The 20,080-nt window shown below is 32.9% G+C and overlaps 1 protein-coding gene across 2 annotated transcripts in view; it reads right to left on the bottom strand.

The window, feature by feature from the left end:
- LOC117159143 (uncharacterized) overlaps positions 1-19,013 on the bottom strand; it is a 114,749-nt gene extending 95,736 nt beyond the window's left edge. For both annotated transcript variants that reach the window (XM_076622113.1, XM_033327383.2), the window contains exon 1: positions 18,659-19,013. The gene's annotated coding sequence lies outside the window, so the exon portion shown is untranslated. The remainder of the gene's footprint in view (positions 1-18,658) is intronic.
- Positions 19,014-20,080: the final 1,067 nt, after the last annotated feature.

Genomic DNA, 20,080 nt, shown 5'->3' with positions numbered 1-20,080 from the left:
CTGTATTCGCCACACAACAAGCCCTATGGTTTTGTCTCGATAATGTAATTAAAGATTAAACCAAACTTACAGAATGAAGATTATAGATATCGTACCACCGTAAAATCGCATTTATGGCCAGAAAGTGAACCTATTCATCATCAGGCATGCCCGGAAATGAGCACGGATCGCATAGCGTCGAAACGATTCAACGCGAGGGCTTTTGTTGCGATGAATTCAGTCGAAGACATGAGCTAATTCTGGAACTGGCGTTCATTTTTTCATCTGGCAAACTATACGGCCACGCGAAAATTACTTTTTACGAGAACGAGCAGATATTTTAGAAAAATATACGCGATAATTTTAACAAATTTAGTGATAGCAATTATTAACTTTAATCACTGTATCGATATTTAATAGTAGTGAATAATAAAATAGCATTTGTTACCTCTAGTATCACACTTGATAGTTTTAGAATTATAAAACACCTTACATTTTAATTAAACCTTGATGATTAAAATACAATTGATTTGTTTGGGGATAGTTATAAATTGTTGGAATTCTTATCGCAAAGCTTTTAAATAGTACGAGAGAGTCCTTACAATTAAAGAAATGTAAGAAGTTGTACTTGTTGTAGGAATAACTTTATTTTAATGAGTATGGAAAAGAGAATATTTAAATGATCTGGAATTTTATACGTGAAAATTTTATAGCAGAAGTAAGCGAATCTTAGATTTAATAAAATTGATTTATATCTAACATGATAAAATCAATTAAATAAGAAATTTTTGAAAATGTCTATTCATCGTATAATTTCTCTTAAATATTACTATATCTTCTCTACCAACCGTTGATACAGACACAATATCAATGAAAAGAACAAATCCAAAAAAAGCTCAAATAAGAATTCAAAATTTTTCTTCACTGCAATTTCTGCCTAACCATTTAACCCATTGCAAAAAGCACAAATATCCAAAAAACAAAATTTTCGCGCTATCGGCCGGAATTTTGGCGTCAATACTAATTTAATTAACCATAATCAACCCGGACGACGGATTGGGGATATCGTTAGTTCGTAAAGCCTCGCAAATGGAAAAAGAAGCCATTCACTGTAAGACACGTTTCACAAGCAGACAGCGTATATAAAGGATTGCGAAATTCTGGAAGCGACATTTAACGACGAAAAGCACAGAGGATTAGCCGTACAAGAGTAATTTTGCATTTCTTCCAGAGCCACGTATCACTGTCACAAACTACTGTGCAACACGCTTTATTTAAACGCGACGGAACCGGTCGAAAGTGAATCAAGCAATTTCCGCGTCGCACCTTGAAACTTCGTAAACCACTGAGCGCATAATACGTCTCAACTTCGGATTACAAGCTAACGATCTCTTATATAGAACAGTAAGCCATTTATTTCGTTCTATGAAAAGACACAAGGCATTAGGTTCAATCAGACAACGTTGACGAAGCCTCATTTAGGCATTTATCTTTCACACTCTGTTTCGCGTATTGTTTTGTAGAAAGATCAATTATAGAATAGTGAATTAAATACAATGGGTAAGTCTAGTAACTGGGACGAGTTATATTGCTCTGATGCTATCGCGGATATAACAAAATTGTACAGAAAAATTTTACATCGTTTATTAAACTCTGTCATATTGCGCAGTGCGATTTTGTTCGGAAGTGCATCGTCGATATTTCTTTTATTCGAAACTATTTAATGGCACGAAGAATCAATGAATGTAAAAATAATCGTAGAGTTTCATTTAGAAATAATAATGCGATCGAACTTTGCAAATACACCGATGCATTTCTGAATAAGATGGCACTTCACAATGATAGTCTGATATACGATGTAAAAGATTCCTTTGCGATTTTTTTATATCTGCAATAGAAATATACTTATTCTGTATGTTACAGAGTTGATCAAAATTATATTTATAGAAATTATCAATTTTTTGTACTCCTGTGTACGTGTACGGTGGCGGCCGAGCAAAAGTTTGCAGAGTAAAACGAGAGAAACGCTGTAATTTTATAAATCTGAATTATGATTAACAAGAAGTATGAATGTATAACATAATTGTATGTCTTATACAAGAGTGTTTAGTACAGAAAAATTTTTAATAGAAATTTTACGTTAAATGTTCGTTTTAGGCGACAAAAAATGGAAAAAGGAGAAGGTTGTTATATATAAATAAAAATCCATAAATATTATGGATCTCGAAACATGGCTTTTCAGAAAGTTTTAAAACATAAGTGTGGTGAAATTACCAATCGTTTGGTTAAACGTATCGAAAAATTGTTGGAGTACGAAGCATTACAAATTTTTCATTGTTTAGAAATATTCCTATTTGAGCTTCAACTTTAAGAATATTTATTTGATATCTAATATTTGTTCAAGTAAGTATAAATATTAATAAATAACGCAAGGTACAAAAACCAAGAAAGTTTTTGCCTTATGAGTAACGTGTACACAGTCCGGAAATAACTTACAGTTACAAACTTCAATTGTTTTCAATTATTCATTCTTTTTTTAATATAGGTGCCTGATTTGTCGTGCTTCTGATTCAAGTAATTAATATTTTACTATGTTCATTTTCAAATGAACAATAATAATACTGATAAAGTTAACAATAAGAAAATTTCATAAAGGTAACAAAATTCTTTTAAAAAGCGATCATGAAGAATACTTTTTCTCGCCATTACTTAATAAGGATATAAATTCAGTTTAACTGAAAATTATCTTTTTATTATACTTTTAAACTGAACACAAAAAATTATGTCCACGTATCAATTGCATATTTCCATTACTTGCAAGCGAAAATAAAGTTTAAACTTTTCTATGGGCATTTTTAATTTGAGAGTGTCCAAAGTAATAAATAAAATTTATGCATGTACGTAAATCTTTCGTCATGGGAACTTTGTAAAAATCATTTGCATGATAATAACGACACAATTCTGGAGGATAATAAAATAGACGCGTACTGAGTGCAATTAGTGCTAAGAGCAATTCCAGATTATATTACTGAAATTAGCTGTGGCGAGCAACTGTATCATCACATTGATTAAAATTTATGCTATACCTGATACTGTTACTAAACGCATACAACCACTCGAAACGACTACCGAGTTTGAAATGTAAAAAACGAAAGATATTTTTAATCTGACTAAAATCAAGTGGTTTTACTAACTTAAACGCAAGAACTGCTCTTTTCACGATAAACGATCTTTTTAATTATGATATATACTGTAAACTACATATAATATCGTACTCCTTGTTTCTTTTCTTTCTTTCTTGCTTATCCGTTTTAGTCAAACATTGAAAATTATACATAAAGAATTGGAATTTTATTGTTACTAGAATTAAACAGTACGTATGTTAATTATACTAAAACGTAACGTTTTTTCAACGTTTAATAAATTTAGATGCAATGATCTGTAAGTTCGTATACTTCACACATCATTTTTATTGTACTGAAAATTAACTGATATACGAAGGGAAATAATTATATTATTTAGCTGCAGCAATTTAATTCTCTTATATGTAAAATTATGTAAAATTACAATATAAAATTGAAATTATATAAAGATTTTAAGATAATAGTGACTTTTCAAACTCTTAGGAAAATTCTTACGTATGATATACCGATGCAAAGAAACAATGAAAAGGTGCATAGCATTTGGCAACAGTCTGTGAAACAAAATGATGCAAATAACGTTAAACAAACTCGAGATTGATTCGTACCTAGCAGAATTACAGAACAAGGAACATGACGAAACAGAGAATAATTTACCTCTGTATTGACGCCGGAGGAACAGTTTATGCAGCAATTTTATTTTCGCTTCGAAAATGTTTCTCGGTACCCGAGGCGGATCGCCAAAATGATTCGTTCCCCTGAACAAACAAATAATAAAACGGAGGAAATCACGGCCGATACGTGGACAACGTGGAACTATATTCGTCGAGATGTTTTTGTTCACGAAACAAAAAATTTGACGGCTCAAGTATTCTCGAGATGTTCCTCATTTTTCTAGGATAAATCAAACAACGTGAACGAACGAGGTGAACGCAATTGAAACTACAAAACCACGTCCATCAAGATCCACCGCAGGTGTAGTTGATGGGACGTTGAAATCTATATAAAGAAAGAAGAAAAAGATCGACGACAGAAAACACAGTTCTAAAAAACGTGGGTGAAAAAACGTTTTCTCGCTCGACGTGTCTATCAAATTTTAATTAAGTCTGACACGTAACAAACGGTTGCACGAGTACACCCTCGAATCGCTTTTACGCCGCTGGAAACGGGGCACGCTGCCAATTCTCAACCCTCGTGAACGATAAGCAAAAATTAATCATTTTTAGGCAAGTTAGATGCATTCGCTCGTTAACAGCGTGCAAGCGATGCAAGTGATAAATATCGAAAAAGAAAATGAGGAAAAAGGAAGAGAAACGGAAGAGTATGTTGCTTATGCAGAGATTTAAGAGTTATGAGTTCGTAACGTTACAATATTAGGATATTCCTTAAGTAATATCGTATTTACATAATATGTATCTTTAAAAGATTAAAACATTGAGTTTATCGTATTTATTAGTGAATGATTCTTATCCGTTGTCTACTAGAAACGTGTTTGTTTTCTCGCAATTTTTAAATTCCTCAGGAAAAAGTGATTATTTTGATAACTAATCTATTGTATAAATCATACAAAATATTTTGAAATTGTCACTAGTCCTGTTAAAAGACAAGACTGTCATTATTATATTGGTAAAATTTGAAACTCGTTTGAAAATATATAAAGAAATTACAAAATATTTGCTACAAACAACAACTACATAACAACCTGATTCCAGAAAATAACATTATTTCGCACCAATCAAAGTTTCACGATACTTAATACAGAAAAATGCTCTTAACAAGGAAGACAATTAAAAAGTGTACTGGGAAAGTTACCCAAGTGTGAACAAAGTCGTGAAGCATCATCGAGCAGTGTGGCTAGTCGTTGAACGATCCTCGACTTGCCCAATCATGTTCGACTATCGTAGCTTCAACGTGTAAAGAGAAAATTGGATCTACAGGGCGCAACAGGCGTCGTGTCGCGCTATAAAAGCCAATGATTTTAGTCTGCTGGCATGGTCGAGGCCTATTCGCACAAGGCTTCTCGCAGACTCGCAGACTACCGAACGATCAGCTATAACAGGAACAGAAGGACGGACACACAGACAGGAGGAAGGAAGAAACTTTCCAAGATATTGTCGTGTGCGTTTGAGAGGATCAGATAGGTCTGATGAAGATAACAGCAGCTGAAAACTGTTGCTTCAACCGTGTCAGAAGATCGTCCAAAAAACAATAAATCCAGTTAAGAGATTAGAGAGGATTGTAGCTACATAACAATCGGTTCTTACGATCATTTTGTCGTTGAACTTTTTCTATTGACGCGTAAGACGGTCTATTTAATATAACCGATAAGGTGAAGTCTATCGGATTCTAGGAATTTTTATTTTTAGTCATTTGAAAAGTAATCGTGCTAAGGCGAAGGAAATCCATCAGAGTCTACTTTTGTAACAATTTGAAAAATACGCATTTTGATACATTGTACGTACCATTGTACGTATTGTACATGAGACATTGCGTTAATCGTCTGTCTACTGCAAAATGATCGTCACACGAACTACAAACTGGTTTATCGTTTGCCACATTTTTTTCCTGTAAATAACTATTAAATTTATCCCGAAAGAAAAGAAATTCTTGCGTTATTGGGATAATTTTGCATAATAAATAAATTGGAGATATTGATGCATTCGTTGGAAATGTAAGAATGCACAGAATGTAGATATTACACAAAACGATATAAAATATTCAAGGATGATAATCGAAAGAGGAGGATCATCGCGAAAGAATTCTTCATCGAAAAAGGATTTTCATAAATATGGTATATTAACGAAGAAAATTCGATGAACAAGCAGAAAATGAAATTCATTCACGCTTCAATATTTTAAGCTTCGCGTTGAATATTTAATCGTATTCGGCATTTATAAAATATCGTTTGCTTGAGATTTAGTTTTATTGGAAGGCATATTTCGATAATATGACGATCAAGAGAAAAATAGTATGAAAGAAAAATGTCACAATAATAAAACAATAATAAAGAATATTTAATAATGTTATCCATCTATAGATCCATCTAATAGATAAATCTAAATTATTTAACTAGGAATCTAAATTACTTGACTCGAAAGGTGGATGAAATTTTAGCCAAAATTAAAAAATTCGATATGTGAACGATTAAAAAAGTTGCGAAATAACATAGAATTATTTCAATAGAATTCTACAAATATGGATTTATATAGCTTAGAAATAATCTGTAAACGTGATCTACACGTGAGTAGATACTAGAATAAATGTAGCTGACATTTCCGCGTCGTTCCACATCTATTTTCGCACTGAACATGGTCATTATATTATTTTAGACAAAACCAGCCTTGTACCAGTACTTCAATTGTTATCAACGCTTATATAACTTAATAACGTTCACAAGCGAAGCTGTACTACGGAAACTTGCGTTCTTATTAATTAAGTCTCAATACCAATTGTAAGCACAGATAGGAAACGAAAGTTCGTTAGGCAAATAGAACAGAGAGGAAGCACTCCCATACGAGTACCATCTTTTAGCGATAGTTTAGTTCAGAAGCATTGTAAGGCTGTACTAAAGATCTCTGAAGGAGAAATAAATAAATACATACTAAGCAGAGTTCTTTGTATCAAACAAAACTAACAGTATACAGGTTTGACAATTTTACCTTAAATAAGTACATTTCATTGTAACATTTATTTCATACTTATATACCTTAATATTGATTCTTTTCGTTTTCATTATTCATTAAACTTTATCCTATGAGCTATAAGCTAGTAATGAACACCGTGATAGTCACTTAAGATTAAATCGTTACACGATATGTGTGTGTAAGAAAAATATAGATGAAAATTATTTGACTTTGAAATTGTTTATCATCGATTCTATCATCGGTTTCGTTAAATACATACGTAATATAAAATAATTACACGATCATTGTTAATCGTCCGATTCAAAAGTTTCTGCTTTTTAAAGAAGCATATATTTTTATGTTCTTTTACCATCGATAGATAATCTTAACCAATTATATATCAAATATATAACATGATTCAAAAATTACAGTGAATAATTAATTTGATTAATTTGAGAGATATATCACGGAGAAACATTTTTAAAAAGTCGAAATCAAAATACTTTCGATACATTTATTTCGAACACGACACACGAGCGTAAATACTTGGGAACTAACACAGCAAATCGAATCAATACTCTTGAGCGACGTAACAATCAGATCGGTTTGTGAAAGTGCGTGATTTATTTATTCTACAGCAGAAAACTTGAAACGATCGCCTGACTAATCTAAATCAGAGACGCGACGAAACAAACGTAATTCAGGAAATAATTCTTGTAATTAATCTCGTAGTTGGATATTCGACCGCCACGCAAATTTTCACAGCATTTTTCCCGCCATTATTCTCGGTTAAACCACGTGTCTTCTAACCAGACATCGTGATCGATCGTGTAGTTTCATAGATACAGTAATAGAGATAATAAATTAAAAGATTCTCCGTGTACGATGGAAATTTTGATTCATCGATATTCATCACGACGCGTACTTTATCGCGTGAAAGCAAATTGCACGACCGTAAATCTGATTATGTCGTAAGTACTTAATTTTGCAAATTATTCTTCTGAAAATTAACACCGACTAGGAATTCCCCGTTATTGGAGCGATCGTACACAGTGGTTTTAGAATCTAAAATATGCTATAGCTACCTTCTGAATAATACAATATGCATACCTAATGCGTTAAAATCATTTTATCTTTCAGCTGCTTTTTTATTTCAAACTATATTTTCTATGAAATTCTTATTTATGTTATAGGAGTTCCTTTAACATGTTATAATTAAGTATTTTATAAAATGTTTCTTATTCTTCTTTTTTGAAAGAAGTTTCTTCAAATTGTAATCTACCTTACTACCTTGTAATCTAACTTTACAAATATCATAGACTGATACAACATATAATATTTTTAAGTTTCGAATATCTGTTATAGATACACAAAGCTGTATATATGTACAAAATTCCACGCAACTAGGACAAGCCATATCCCCAAATAAATAAAATTAAACGGTATCCAATGTGAATGGCGTTTTGAATATTTAAAAATCACATCTATTTTTCCAAACAGAACGATAAATTCTTCTATATATTTATCGCTGGATTTTTGTATTCTCTCTATAAAGTCATTGAGACACTTAAATTCGAAAAATTTAATCGAAAATAATTCATTCAATAATTCGAAAATAATACACAACCATTCGTACGATGCTTGACAAGTATGTCGTTCGTTTTTATACGGCACACAAATACTCCATTAGTCTAATAAATCTACATTGTAAAATTTCAAAACCCATAACAATTATTTTTCTCCCTTTTGTAGATCAGCGAAACAACGCATTTCTCCGTCAAGCAATATCCAACGCATTTAGGCAATAATTGCAAGGGAGAATGATCAAAAAATAATTCCAAGCAGATTAGAACTAATCAAGAAAAAATCTCAAAGAATTTCATCCTAAAATACTAGTTCTACCATTTCACTTTGCAAATATCGAGACGAATCCACTTCCACAACTCTCGCTGGTTTCGTCGCGAGACAGCGTCTTTTCTTCTTTTTTTTTTTTTCTTTTTAATGGCATTCACTCGATTCGAGTAGAATCGACAAACATCTGCGAGAAATTCGACAACATCTTCGATTTCGTTTCTCGGCAAGGTAATGGCGCATCGACTATAAAACAGGGGTCGGTCGTAAAAACGAATTGAAACCGTGCAAAGTAATCTTTCGCGCGTAGCGAACTGTGGAGTTCGTTTTTAGCGCGAAGATAACAAACGACCGCTGTACCACGTGTACCCAGACTTGTCTATTTTTCCACGGGGTTACACGGTGTTTTTCATCAGAATCACGAGGCACCCAACGTTTACTTGGTTCCATATTTCGCAACGCCTCGGAAGCCCATCGCACGAAACTTCCGTTCGTGGACGATGTTCCCTCCGCTATTATGCAAATCCTGATCATTGCTTATTTTTCGTTATTTTCAGACTGGCGATCCGCCAATCCTTTCTGCTTGTCGTTGTGCCTCTCGAAAGACAGATGCATGCGTCTCGATTTGCATTAACTGTCTCCGGTACACGGCGTTCTTGCGTAATTGTTGCTGTCACTTTTGTTAGTGTGTATCGACATCTTTAGAATAATTAGACTAATCTTTTCGTAACGGAAAAATCGTGACAGGAATATCAGTTTTTAAATTTTAATATCACATTCTGATTAAAAAGTGATATTTTAGTATAAAATAGCTAAAGATGAAAAGAATTTGCTAGGTCCGAAAATATGGTTAACAAGGTCTTGCAACTACATAGGTATGATTTTAAAGTTAAGACAAGCAATATTTCAATAATACGACAAGCAATATTTCGGTAATATGACAAGCAATATTTTTAGAGTTATGAAGAATGTGGTAAAGTATATGGTTAGTCCCAAAATCAGGTATGTCGTTTGTAAACGTGGAATTAATTAATAACATACTGAACTTTAAACTACTTCCCTCTAAAATAGATGGACTATGTGATCATGTTTCTTTCCTGTAGTCTTCAAGCGTTCAAACTTCAAATAACAGCTAACTGAAGTTTCATGGATGTTAAACAGAGTCGACTTTCGTATAAAACAAGTGTGATAATAACTATAGGTAAAGTACAATATAGGAAGATAGGAAAAATGGGTTAAAATTATAAATTATGGGTTAAATATTTTTCACTCCAATCTTGGTTTCAAAAAAAACTCCAATTTAAGATAATTCATAAAATAAAGTATTGCTGATAAAATCTTCCTTTGTACTTTCTGAAAACTAATAACTTATCAAAGTTACGTAAATATTATATGGAGAAACAATAGTTCTTTTATTTATATTTCCTTGTCACATTCTCTGATAAGGTATTTACTACAATTACACGCATTCTATAAATACATAAGAAAAACAATAGCTCCATGAACAATATCTCAGTTATGCATGTATGTATATAGAAATGGTAACTGCGGTAAAAGTGGTATCACTTCAAAATATCTTTGAGTAGCCGATACTGACGCCGATGCCGATGCCGACGCAACGACGATTGAGTCATGACGTGACTCAATGTGAATGTGTGCGTGTGTGTATGTGTGTGCGCGAGCGCGCCCACCAACGAAAAAAGCAAAGGGTAGTTTTCGGCACGTGGCGCGCCAGGACAGCAGAAAGGAATGTACCATATTCTAACATTTTTTCTTATTATATTATATTTTAACACATCTCAGCATATTCCCTCCTTTCAACATATATGTCCAGAGCTCGGATGATAAATTGTATTCTACATTTCTAATCTATTTTCATATAAGAAATTACCTTCTGCTTGTACATTTTATTTTTGGTCGTAACTATATAGAACAATGAAGATGATCGCGAATAAAAGTTAAGTACAATCAAGCATCATATTGTATCTATTGACACGATACTTCAACTTCGTTTAAGATAGTTGTACTACAAGCACGATTAATATAGGCGAGAAACGAAGTATATAACACGAAAGTGACATATATATATAGGGCGAAACAAAATATTTTGAGAAGACTAATCGTAACTACGAATACAAATTCCATCGAAGTAGGATAAAGAAGTGAGGAAGATTTAAGGCTAGTTTATGCAAGCAAAAATATACTTCTTTCAAGATCAAAGTGATGTTAGGGAAAAGAATTTAAGATTCGCAGACCGGATAGTACGCATCAGATAGAATAACAAATGGACAATGAATTTATCACAGTTTCTAAAATCAATGTTATTAGAATGATTTGTTTCACAGTGGATTATGTGGTAAATAAAGCTATTTTACACCTTTATATATTAAGATAACGTTAGAAACAGAGAAATTTTTCCTGTAAATCTGGCATTGTTAACTTTTTGACCTAGATTCAGCTTAATTGGTCTTATCCATACTATGAGACTCTCGAATTCACCTCTTTTACCATACTGCATAATTTAACCTATAACTAAAGTAGGTAGTACAGTTCGATTTGTAATCGTGAAAGATGGAGAGTTTCAAGAAATACAAACTATCAAAGACAATCAATCGATACATCAACTATCACTATGTCGCTATTCATTAGTTCGTTAACTTTGCGAAGTTTCCAGTACTTGAAAAATAAATCATAGATCATAAATCATCGTCTAATTTTAGTTTTTAATAGCAAGGAGCCGTATACATATGAAATTAATAAAAAAAAAAGCAGAACTCAATCTTATGAAGAACGAAAAATGATTTAAACAGTTTATAGCGCTTGACACGAAATTACATAGTATGTTTGTTTACTCACATTTGATTCACCGATAAATTTCATTGAGAATTCTATTTAAGTAGAAATAGAAATTTAAATAGAAATAGAAGTTTAAAAAGAAACGGTTTTTTTTTTAATGAAAAATACTCCGAAGCTTTCTCCGATTTTTTTATTGACTCGTATATTTCGTTACATCGCTTTGGAGATAGAAGTTACACAAACATTTTTGTAAATTATGTACCAAGATCATTCAGAATTGCATCGGCAGAAGAAATAGTAATCTAACATACTTCAAACATCTTTCGCAATGTATACTATTCACTAGAAGTAAAATATTCTTGGCTTGTAACTAATTTTTCTGGCAAACAAATACAGTAAATTATATGTAATACGATTTTTTATTTCATTATAAGGCTCCTTTGATGTAATATTGCTCGCTAACTGGACTTTCTTGACAAATTGGAACTAATATAAAATTTGTAAAGATAATTATACATATTCATCGACAAATACTCGCACAAATTTATTAAAATAATAATATCAAAATAATTAAAATAAACCTTGTAGTCTGAGCTACTTTTGAATCGTAAAATTTTTTAAAAAATAGAAATATAAGTGATAGAAAATGATTGATAGAAAATGGAGGAACCTCTCTTATTACTTTACAAAAATGAAAAATGAATCAAAATGGACGATCGGTGGCCAAGCCCGTGAAAGTAGTTGCTTTGAAATATTGTCCTCAGTGACACCATGGATGACTGCTGCTGGCAACCTAATCTCTGCGATTCCACGAAGCGCGTTCTGAAAGAGTCTGGAGGGGAATTGCCCGACAGATTTTGAATCATCGACCACATAGAGATGAGATGTTGCCCGTCCTGCACTTGCCCCGTTCAGAATTTCGATCCCCTCCGCCGCCCGATTTTACTATTTCGTCCGCTTTATCGCTTTAGCTTGGGCGGCTCTGTTTTCTGGGTTCTTTTAGGCGTTAGAGGAAGAATGTTTGACATCCTCCTAAAACGCGATTTTTTTTTGGTGGGCGGCGGCGGATGTAGGTGGTTTTGTCCTTATAGGAAACGGAGCCGCCTTTTTTCATTTCTCTGAATCCCTCTTCTTCGAAATTCCTTCCGTGAATATAAGCGCGCCTCGCGCTTCATGGCAGCCAAGTATCGGTGTAGTAGCCTAAAAAACGTCGGTTTAGTAGTAGTCGCCGCCTTCCTCCAATCCAGATGATCCCTAACGTCGACGATCCATGAAAGGCGTAAAAACTCGGTGCCAGGATTCGAACCCAGGTCCTAGGCGTTAGTAGCCAACTACATTAACCACGTCGCTACCGTCGTCCCTGTTCATCCAAACTCGTATAACCTTATTTATATCGCTCGAAACAAAATACTTTTTCATATTTTACATTTTTATCTAATTTAAGAAATGTCATTTTCGTGTTTCTACGTCCATTATCGATGAATCACTATGAATGATCGAACAGATATTAAACATTGTCAAATTTTAATAGGCAGTTAGTTAACCGTGTGATCATTTTTAACCAATTCACGCTATTTCATCCGTATGAAAATTCATCTCGCGTGGAGAAGCTGAATATGGGTCATGCGAATAACCTTTTCGATTTGGCAGCAATCGTCGTGGTCCTTCAAAATCGATTGCACTTGTATTAACGACAGATGAGCGTGAGTTTGAAATCGAGCATCTTGAAATTCACGCAATACACGCCGAAATACGTAGTTTAATAGATAACTGGCTTTGATTTCCACGAATTTTCGAGCCTGTCGAAATTTTTCCACGGAAAAGAGAATCTTTCTAAAATTAGTTGATTAACACGTTCTGCTGTAAATAAAATAAACGATATGAGTTGCGTACTAAAATAATAAAGAATATTGATTTATGGATAAATAGGAATTATATTAAGTGTCTTACGTTCGTTCCCTCGGTTCATAAATAAATAAATAAATAAGTTTTATAACAATTTTAATTAAGTATTGAATTGAGAAGTATGTAGAGCGAAAATTATCTTCCAAATGATAATTAGACACACTCGATTATATTAAAAACAGAGTACTCGTAATTTTTTATTGCTAAACGTTAATCTTATAAGACAAAAAAGCTACTTGTGTCAAAACATCCTAACAGGGCAGAATGTTTACTAACAATGTGTCTATTATCAAACATAACTTTAAATGTGTATTGTCCTAATGTCAAGCGCATAATTGATGTAAATCATTTCACATTAAATAAACGATTTAAATCCAGGAATTCCAATCGATCTGAATTTCGTTAACTGAGTTTCGTTTTTTACTTTTTCAACGAAATCAGTCGTTTTACACGTATTCCAATTTAGACGCGCGTCCCAATGATAAAATACAATTTCTGTATATTTTTTGTAGACATACATGCGTTCCTATATTCTGTATATTTAACACGTGATAGTTTATTTGATACACAATTGCCATCGTTTGATTTCCGATAAAATATTTATTCCGAACCTATAGAAAAATGAAAATCTTCGCGTCTCGACAAAAAAAACTGTTTAAAACAGTCCATAGAACCGATTGTATTCCAACTCAGCTTCGTTTCAACAACAATGCTACTTTTTATTTTGCCAACGCACATCTCAATTTTTTCCAATGCTAAAAAACGATTTCTTTATTTCTCTAACACGCGATAGCTCGTTCGATACACGATACACGATTGTCGCTAACAAAATATTTACATACATACAATGAACTTGTGAAGGAAGGACTGAAACTTTTTACGTTCAACACATATTTCGGCGACAAAATACTTAAATCAGTCCACGGAACCAACTGTATTTGATCTTCGTTTCTAAAATAATGTTAACTTTTATTGCTACAATAAGTTTCGATTCAAAGACTCGATTTCTTCATTTATCTTGACCAGCTGTTAGTAATAACATTAAGCGCTCGTCTTCATAGCGCTAATTTTGTATTTCGTCAATGCCCGTTCTGATTTCCTCCAATGCTAAAGCTAAAAACGATTTCTGTACAATTCGTTCAATGTACATTAGTTCATAAAATTATCCGAACCCTTACAATAGAAAATTACGTGTTGTACGAAACTGATCAACACTATGATAAGATATGACTGTTTGTAATTATATTGGTGCAATTTGGAACCAGTTGATGTAAATGTTCATAGAAATTACGAGACAATCGTCGCTAACGTACACAAAACGTATATAAAGAATTAATACACAGCACGAATAGTGGTCTTAAACATAGAATAATAAATAGTTATAAATTGTTTCATTAAATGTTGTGGTTTACTGGTATATACGATCAATAATTTTCTGATCAAATACTCCGGTGATTTATATGAAGTGTATACTTGTAATAAATGTCTGCTAACTTCTATATACATCTTCAGAATAGAATTTTCCGACGACTCCGCGACATAAAGCGTCGCTATACTTTCAGAGCGTAAGGCCGGCATGCCTAATGTACAATCGATATCCCTACGGTCTTTTCGCCGAATATTCGGAAGAACGCATACGCGGCAACCGTCACGAACATGTAACAAACGCGTGCGAAATGGGGATATCGAGGGGCAACAAAGAAAATAATCCGTTTGGTTTTGAACAAAAGATTCATTCCGTTTCGAACAGTGAAGTGCGAAGGGTCTAGTGTAACAGCGAAGCAAAGCGTAATTGTTAATTGTTAAATAAATCTTTTTTGTTGAACATCAAGAGTATTTACTGGCCACTTTCATCCAACGTCCATCTCATCTATAATCGTGACAATTTTGTCTCATTATGGTGCTAATCAAATTTCAGAATCTTTCCTATAAAATACGCGATATATTCGTAAAAGGTTTTTATAAGTGTTCAAATACTTTGGTGACTAGCTGTATCGTTATCGGCGTTTCCTTTCGAAGAAAATATTTGTTTTGAAATCCGTGGAAGGGTGAAACTCTTTGCATTCGTCGCGACGTATAGTATATTGCAGGGAAAAGATTGAAGGAGTCGATAGAACCGGTTCCGAGTCCCGTTTCTTTTGATCCCCGGATTCATCGTGTTTCATCGCGTCAACACGATGCATTTGACAAAAGAGGCACGAGCACCGAGATTCACGGCTAACAGAGGACATACCATCAAATCAAACGAGACCGAGAGCTAGGTCGTGTACCGCGGCTAAAAACACCGAGGATACAGCGGAGGAGAAAGTTCGATCGCAACGAGAATGACGTGTGCCGAACACTCGACTTTCGACATCACGAACCTCTTTGGTTTAATCCAATAATCGCTTAATTTATCCGTCCGATTCTCAATTATTCATATTACTGCACGCTGGTTAGGAAGTTCATTTATAAGTAGACTATCGATTTTTATACAAAAATATTTAGGAATATAAGTAAAGAGATGAGAACCACAAAACGAAGATAAGGTAAGTATAATTTTCTTAATTTTCTGATTTTCATGTTATTTGATGTTTGAAAGTGTGTGGTTTATTTATTATGTTATTTTAGTTATTATTATTATTTCTATCTTTTATTACACGCCTGTATGTATAGGCTACAATAGGTTTAAAAAAACTTGTAATACCTAAATGTTTAAATTTATTTTCACTTTATGAACCGTTTTACTGCGTCAAACTGTATCAATCTAAATCATTATACAATTAATGGAATATTTCTTGCAGACAATTTAATGAAATGCTATTTTACAAGTCATAGTATCTCCTAGATATTACTTATGATTCATCCATAAAAGAGAACTATGATGTTTGATTGGAAACATCCAGAAGCTACTGTATTTCTACTTTTGAAAATCTTTTGTCGCCTATTTTTTATAAATAATGTATTAAGTGTCATACAAGAAGTCATATCAGAAAATCAGTCAACGTGGAAAATATCATAACCTGTGTAGTATGTTCTCGTTTTATAAATCTAGAAATGTAGAATTCGTAAAATAATAATAAAATATTCAACGTCAAGACGTAAAATGAAGGTTTTCTAAATATAAAATTGTTATAACGTTTTGCAAAATTTTTATATACCACAGATAGAAAGGAAAACAAAGGGAAGTTAAAATATACAAAGCAGAATAAAACTTAATACATATATTAAAACTTTGTATAATCACGATTCCTGTTGGCTATAAATTTTGATGCGATGCGCTGTATCGCACATTTTTCTAATTAAATATTCTTATTTTCAGCTAGAAAGGGGAAAGCACCGATGCATTGTATGCATAGTTAATTAAAGAATTCCGAGAGAATGACAAGACCCAACCATACTTCACACATTCGTCCCATAGTTTATACGGAATAAAGAAAATTGCGATCCCTAAGTGCAGGTTGCAGTACATTTTCGTTGCATTTATTAATTTATTTTACCCTCCTAACCAATTAAGCACATAAAACAATTATAATACGTTTAATTAATTTCGTATTATGCTACATCAAGTAAAATACCTTTTGCCAGATTTACTTTGCCAAGTTGCTACTACTAGAAATTTATGTTACGATTAGTAAAAATAAAATAAAATAAAAATCAAAATGTTACAATAAATAATAAACAAAAAACAAGAAATCACCAATCGTTTAACAAAAAAAACATAAGCGAAACAAGGTGAATAAAATGTTTCTGTTATTTTGTTTCACCCCGAGCAGTCATCGACCGAAGTAGTGTTTACGTATTCAGAGATCTTTAACCTACTCCTTATCTATGACCCTAAGAAAAAGAATAAAAAGAAGGATATGTGACGCTTGACAGCAATTTTATTTACCCATCGCATCAGAAATAGGGCACTTTAAATTTGATTTTGCTAAAGTAGAAGTAACTTCCTTGGGTGAAGCAAATATCAAATGGTTTATCAATTTTATAGAGAACTTATTCCAATATTTGAAACACAACATACACATTTTTCTCATTAAAAAATTATTTCCTGGATAGAGTGCAATAAATTAATTATATTATATATAATAATATTTTAGAAAAGATGTTTTTTTATATATGATTAAAACAACCTGTTGCTTTAATGATATGTAGTATCTTTTTAAAAAATTTTTTTAAAGAATCATCGATTCTATAGTTTTATTTGTAAAGGATGTAAGGATACACTGATAACAAGGTCTTATATAATATTCTCATTTAATTAAATTATATTACAGGTTAAATATCATTAAAAACTATTCATGATTTTTAATTATGTAGATAATGAGTTAAAAAATAATTCGAAATAATTAGATATTTTTATGTATCTTAGTAGTTTCTAAAATCTTTTGGTTTAGTAATAGATCGGAAGAATGAAATGACATTCCCCGAACTTTCAATCTCTATAAAAATTGGTGGGTTCAAAGTATACAGGTAGCACGTAAGTCTGAAATATTTTTTGACCGACTCAATTATGTGAGATATATTGACAGATATTGTCTATTTACGGTTTGTAAATTGTTTTTGTATACTGTTTCTTTCGTTATTCGAACTCTACAAACATAACCTGTTGCGAAAATTCAAGATACAACATACTGCATGTATATACGAAATCTATATACTCCATATACGGACGCTACTCACAAGAAAGTCCAATAATCGATTAATAAATCATAATACTATTTCGAGTATTAGACAAATTTGTGTGACTCTGATCTTGTCTCGTTTCATTTTAAGCAGATATATGCTCTATTTATTAATATTAATTTTTCATATACATCTAATATATATATATGTAAATGTATATATATGTATATATATGTAAAAATTCTGAATAAGTTTATAACAAGCATTAATACGAAATTGTAATGTATAGAGTATTTTGGCAAAAGTATTGAAATATAGCTGTAGTCGCTAGAATTAAGACATATCAGCGAAAGGTGAAAGGGGAGGCCAACGAAGTACTGCGTCGTACGTAGTCAACCACGTAGTCGGGCGAAATTTTGCGCAAAACGCCAACTGTGACTATCACCACGACTTTTAAAAACTCATATAGTCGATATTCTTACTCATGCTCCTAATAGCCAATACGAAAAGCCGATATCAAATTACATCATCTTCTTTGAAAACATGAGTCTTCCTCAAATTGCAACAAACTTTCGTTCAAATACAATATAGCAAGTGATTTCGAGCGTTTGCCCGTCTATGCGAACAAACGAAAATGATCAAAGAAGCCGGCAGCGAGGCAAGAAAGCGAAGCAACTATGTAGATCGTAAATTCTCCGAGCGATTGATTACCCGATGAGCAAACGAAAACAGGAAGAAGGTATGTGCGTATCCACTTACCTGAGTTTTCTCGAGCTTCAGACTTCCGTGTAGAAATAGTTGGATGAACCAACCGATGCTTCACGCCATGGATCCCCTCTGCAAGATGCTTCACTCGCGAGCTGCGACGCGGGGAAAGGGATATCACCTCTTTCTCCCCTTCTGTCTAAACCAATTTTCCAGACAACCGGCCCCACTACTGAGATCGTTACATTTTCGCGTGCAAAACGACCCTATATCTAGCCTTCCTGGATACAGCGTCTCTGCTACTTGTGGGATTGGTACGTGGTGACCCGGCCGGACGCGAACGAGACCGCTCTCTCCTTTCTTCTCTCTTTATTTCGCTACGATGAGAGACGCGCACGCTCCAGCACGAAAGCTCGACAACGAATAAAAGCCCAACCGCGATCAGACGACGGAGCCAGGACGCGCCTTTCGAAAGCACCGCGCAAGCTCAAGCTATTCGTGCACAACCCGGTATTCGCGATCGTGTTAAGGGTCGTTTCTCCTCGGCTACGTTCGACCACCAATGGTAAACCCGACCTGCTAAGAATGTTGTGTGTGAGACCGACTCGTGCTTTGTTATGCTTAAAAATTACAAAAGCTTAGAAAAATGTTACTGAACTAACCTTTGTTTTAGCACCTTGTTTAGTTAACCTTTGTTTGTATTGCTTTAATTTGTAAATGATATTTATAATTATGAACAAACGTTATTGGATGTGAATGTTCAATTTGTATTTGATATTCGTGTAATGAGTATTGAAATAATTTCGATGTTATATAGTGTATAGCTTCGTTGATTGGTAATGACTCGATGTATATGATAGATCCAATTATATGCAGTATACATATATATGTCTTAAATGATATTGAAAAATATTGATTTTCGATAGAGATTATAAAATTCTACAAATCACTGGCATTATAATACATTGGTTATTTGGTAATTGATGTAATGGTTGTTTTGTAGAAAATAAATTTTTTAAAACATACGGTAGTATATTGGACATGTAGAAACTAAAAGAAATTAGGATGTAATTATTGATTATAATTAATTTAAAAATAAGTAATTAATGTGAATAATAATTATTATGAAAATATATTTTAATAGCTACTTACGCTTTGGTATTACATTTAACGTTGATCTTTTTGATCAATGTTTCTTTTCCCGCCAATTTCAGACTATATATTTACTGATAATTATCAATCAAAGGTATGAAATCATAGACTTTTACGTATAAAATACAATGTTGAATATAATTATAAGACAAAAACTTTATTTATATATCCTGTCAAAGTTTTGATTCTTCTTAAAATCGCAGTATGACTAGTACATAGACTTTGTAGGTTTCGATAGAACGTTTCTTTTCATATTATCGATAGTATTTGTCGAGTATCGATATGTAGGTACAGTACGGAATTATACGATATATCGATAGTTTC

Source organism: Bombus vancouverensis, chromosome 1 (genome assembly GCF_051014615.1).
Source record: "Bombus vancouverensis nearcticus chromosome 1, iyBomVanc1_principal, whole genome shotgun sequence".
In the NCBI taxonomy this organism is placed as follows: Eukaryota; Metazoa; Arthropoda; class Insecta; order Hymenoptera; family Apidae; genus Bombus; species Bombus vancouverensis.
The sequence above is the reverse complement of the archived record's forward strand: the minus strand, read 5'-3'. Positions and strand labels throughout refer to the sequence as shown.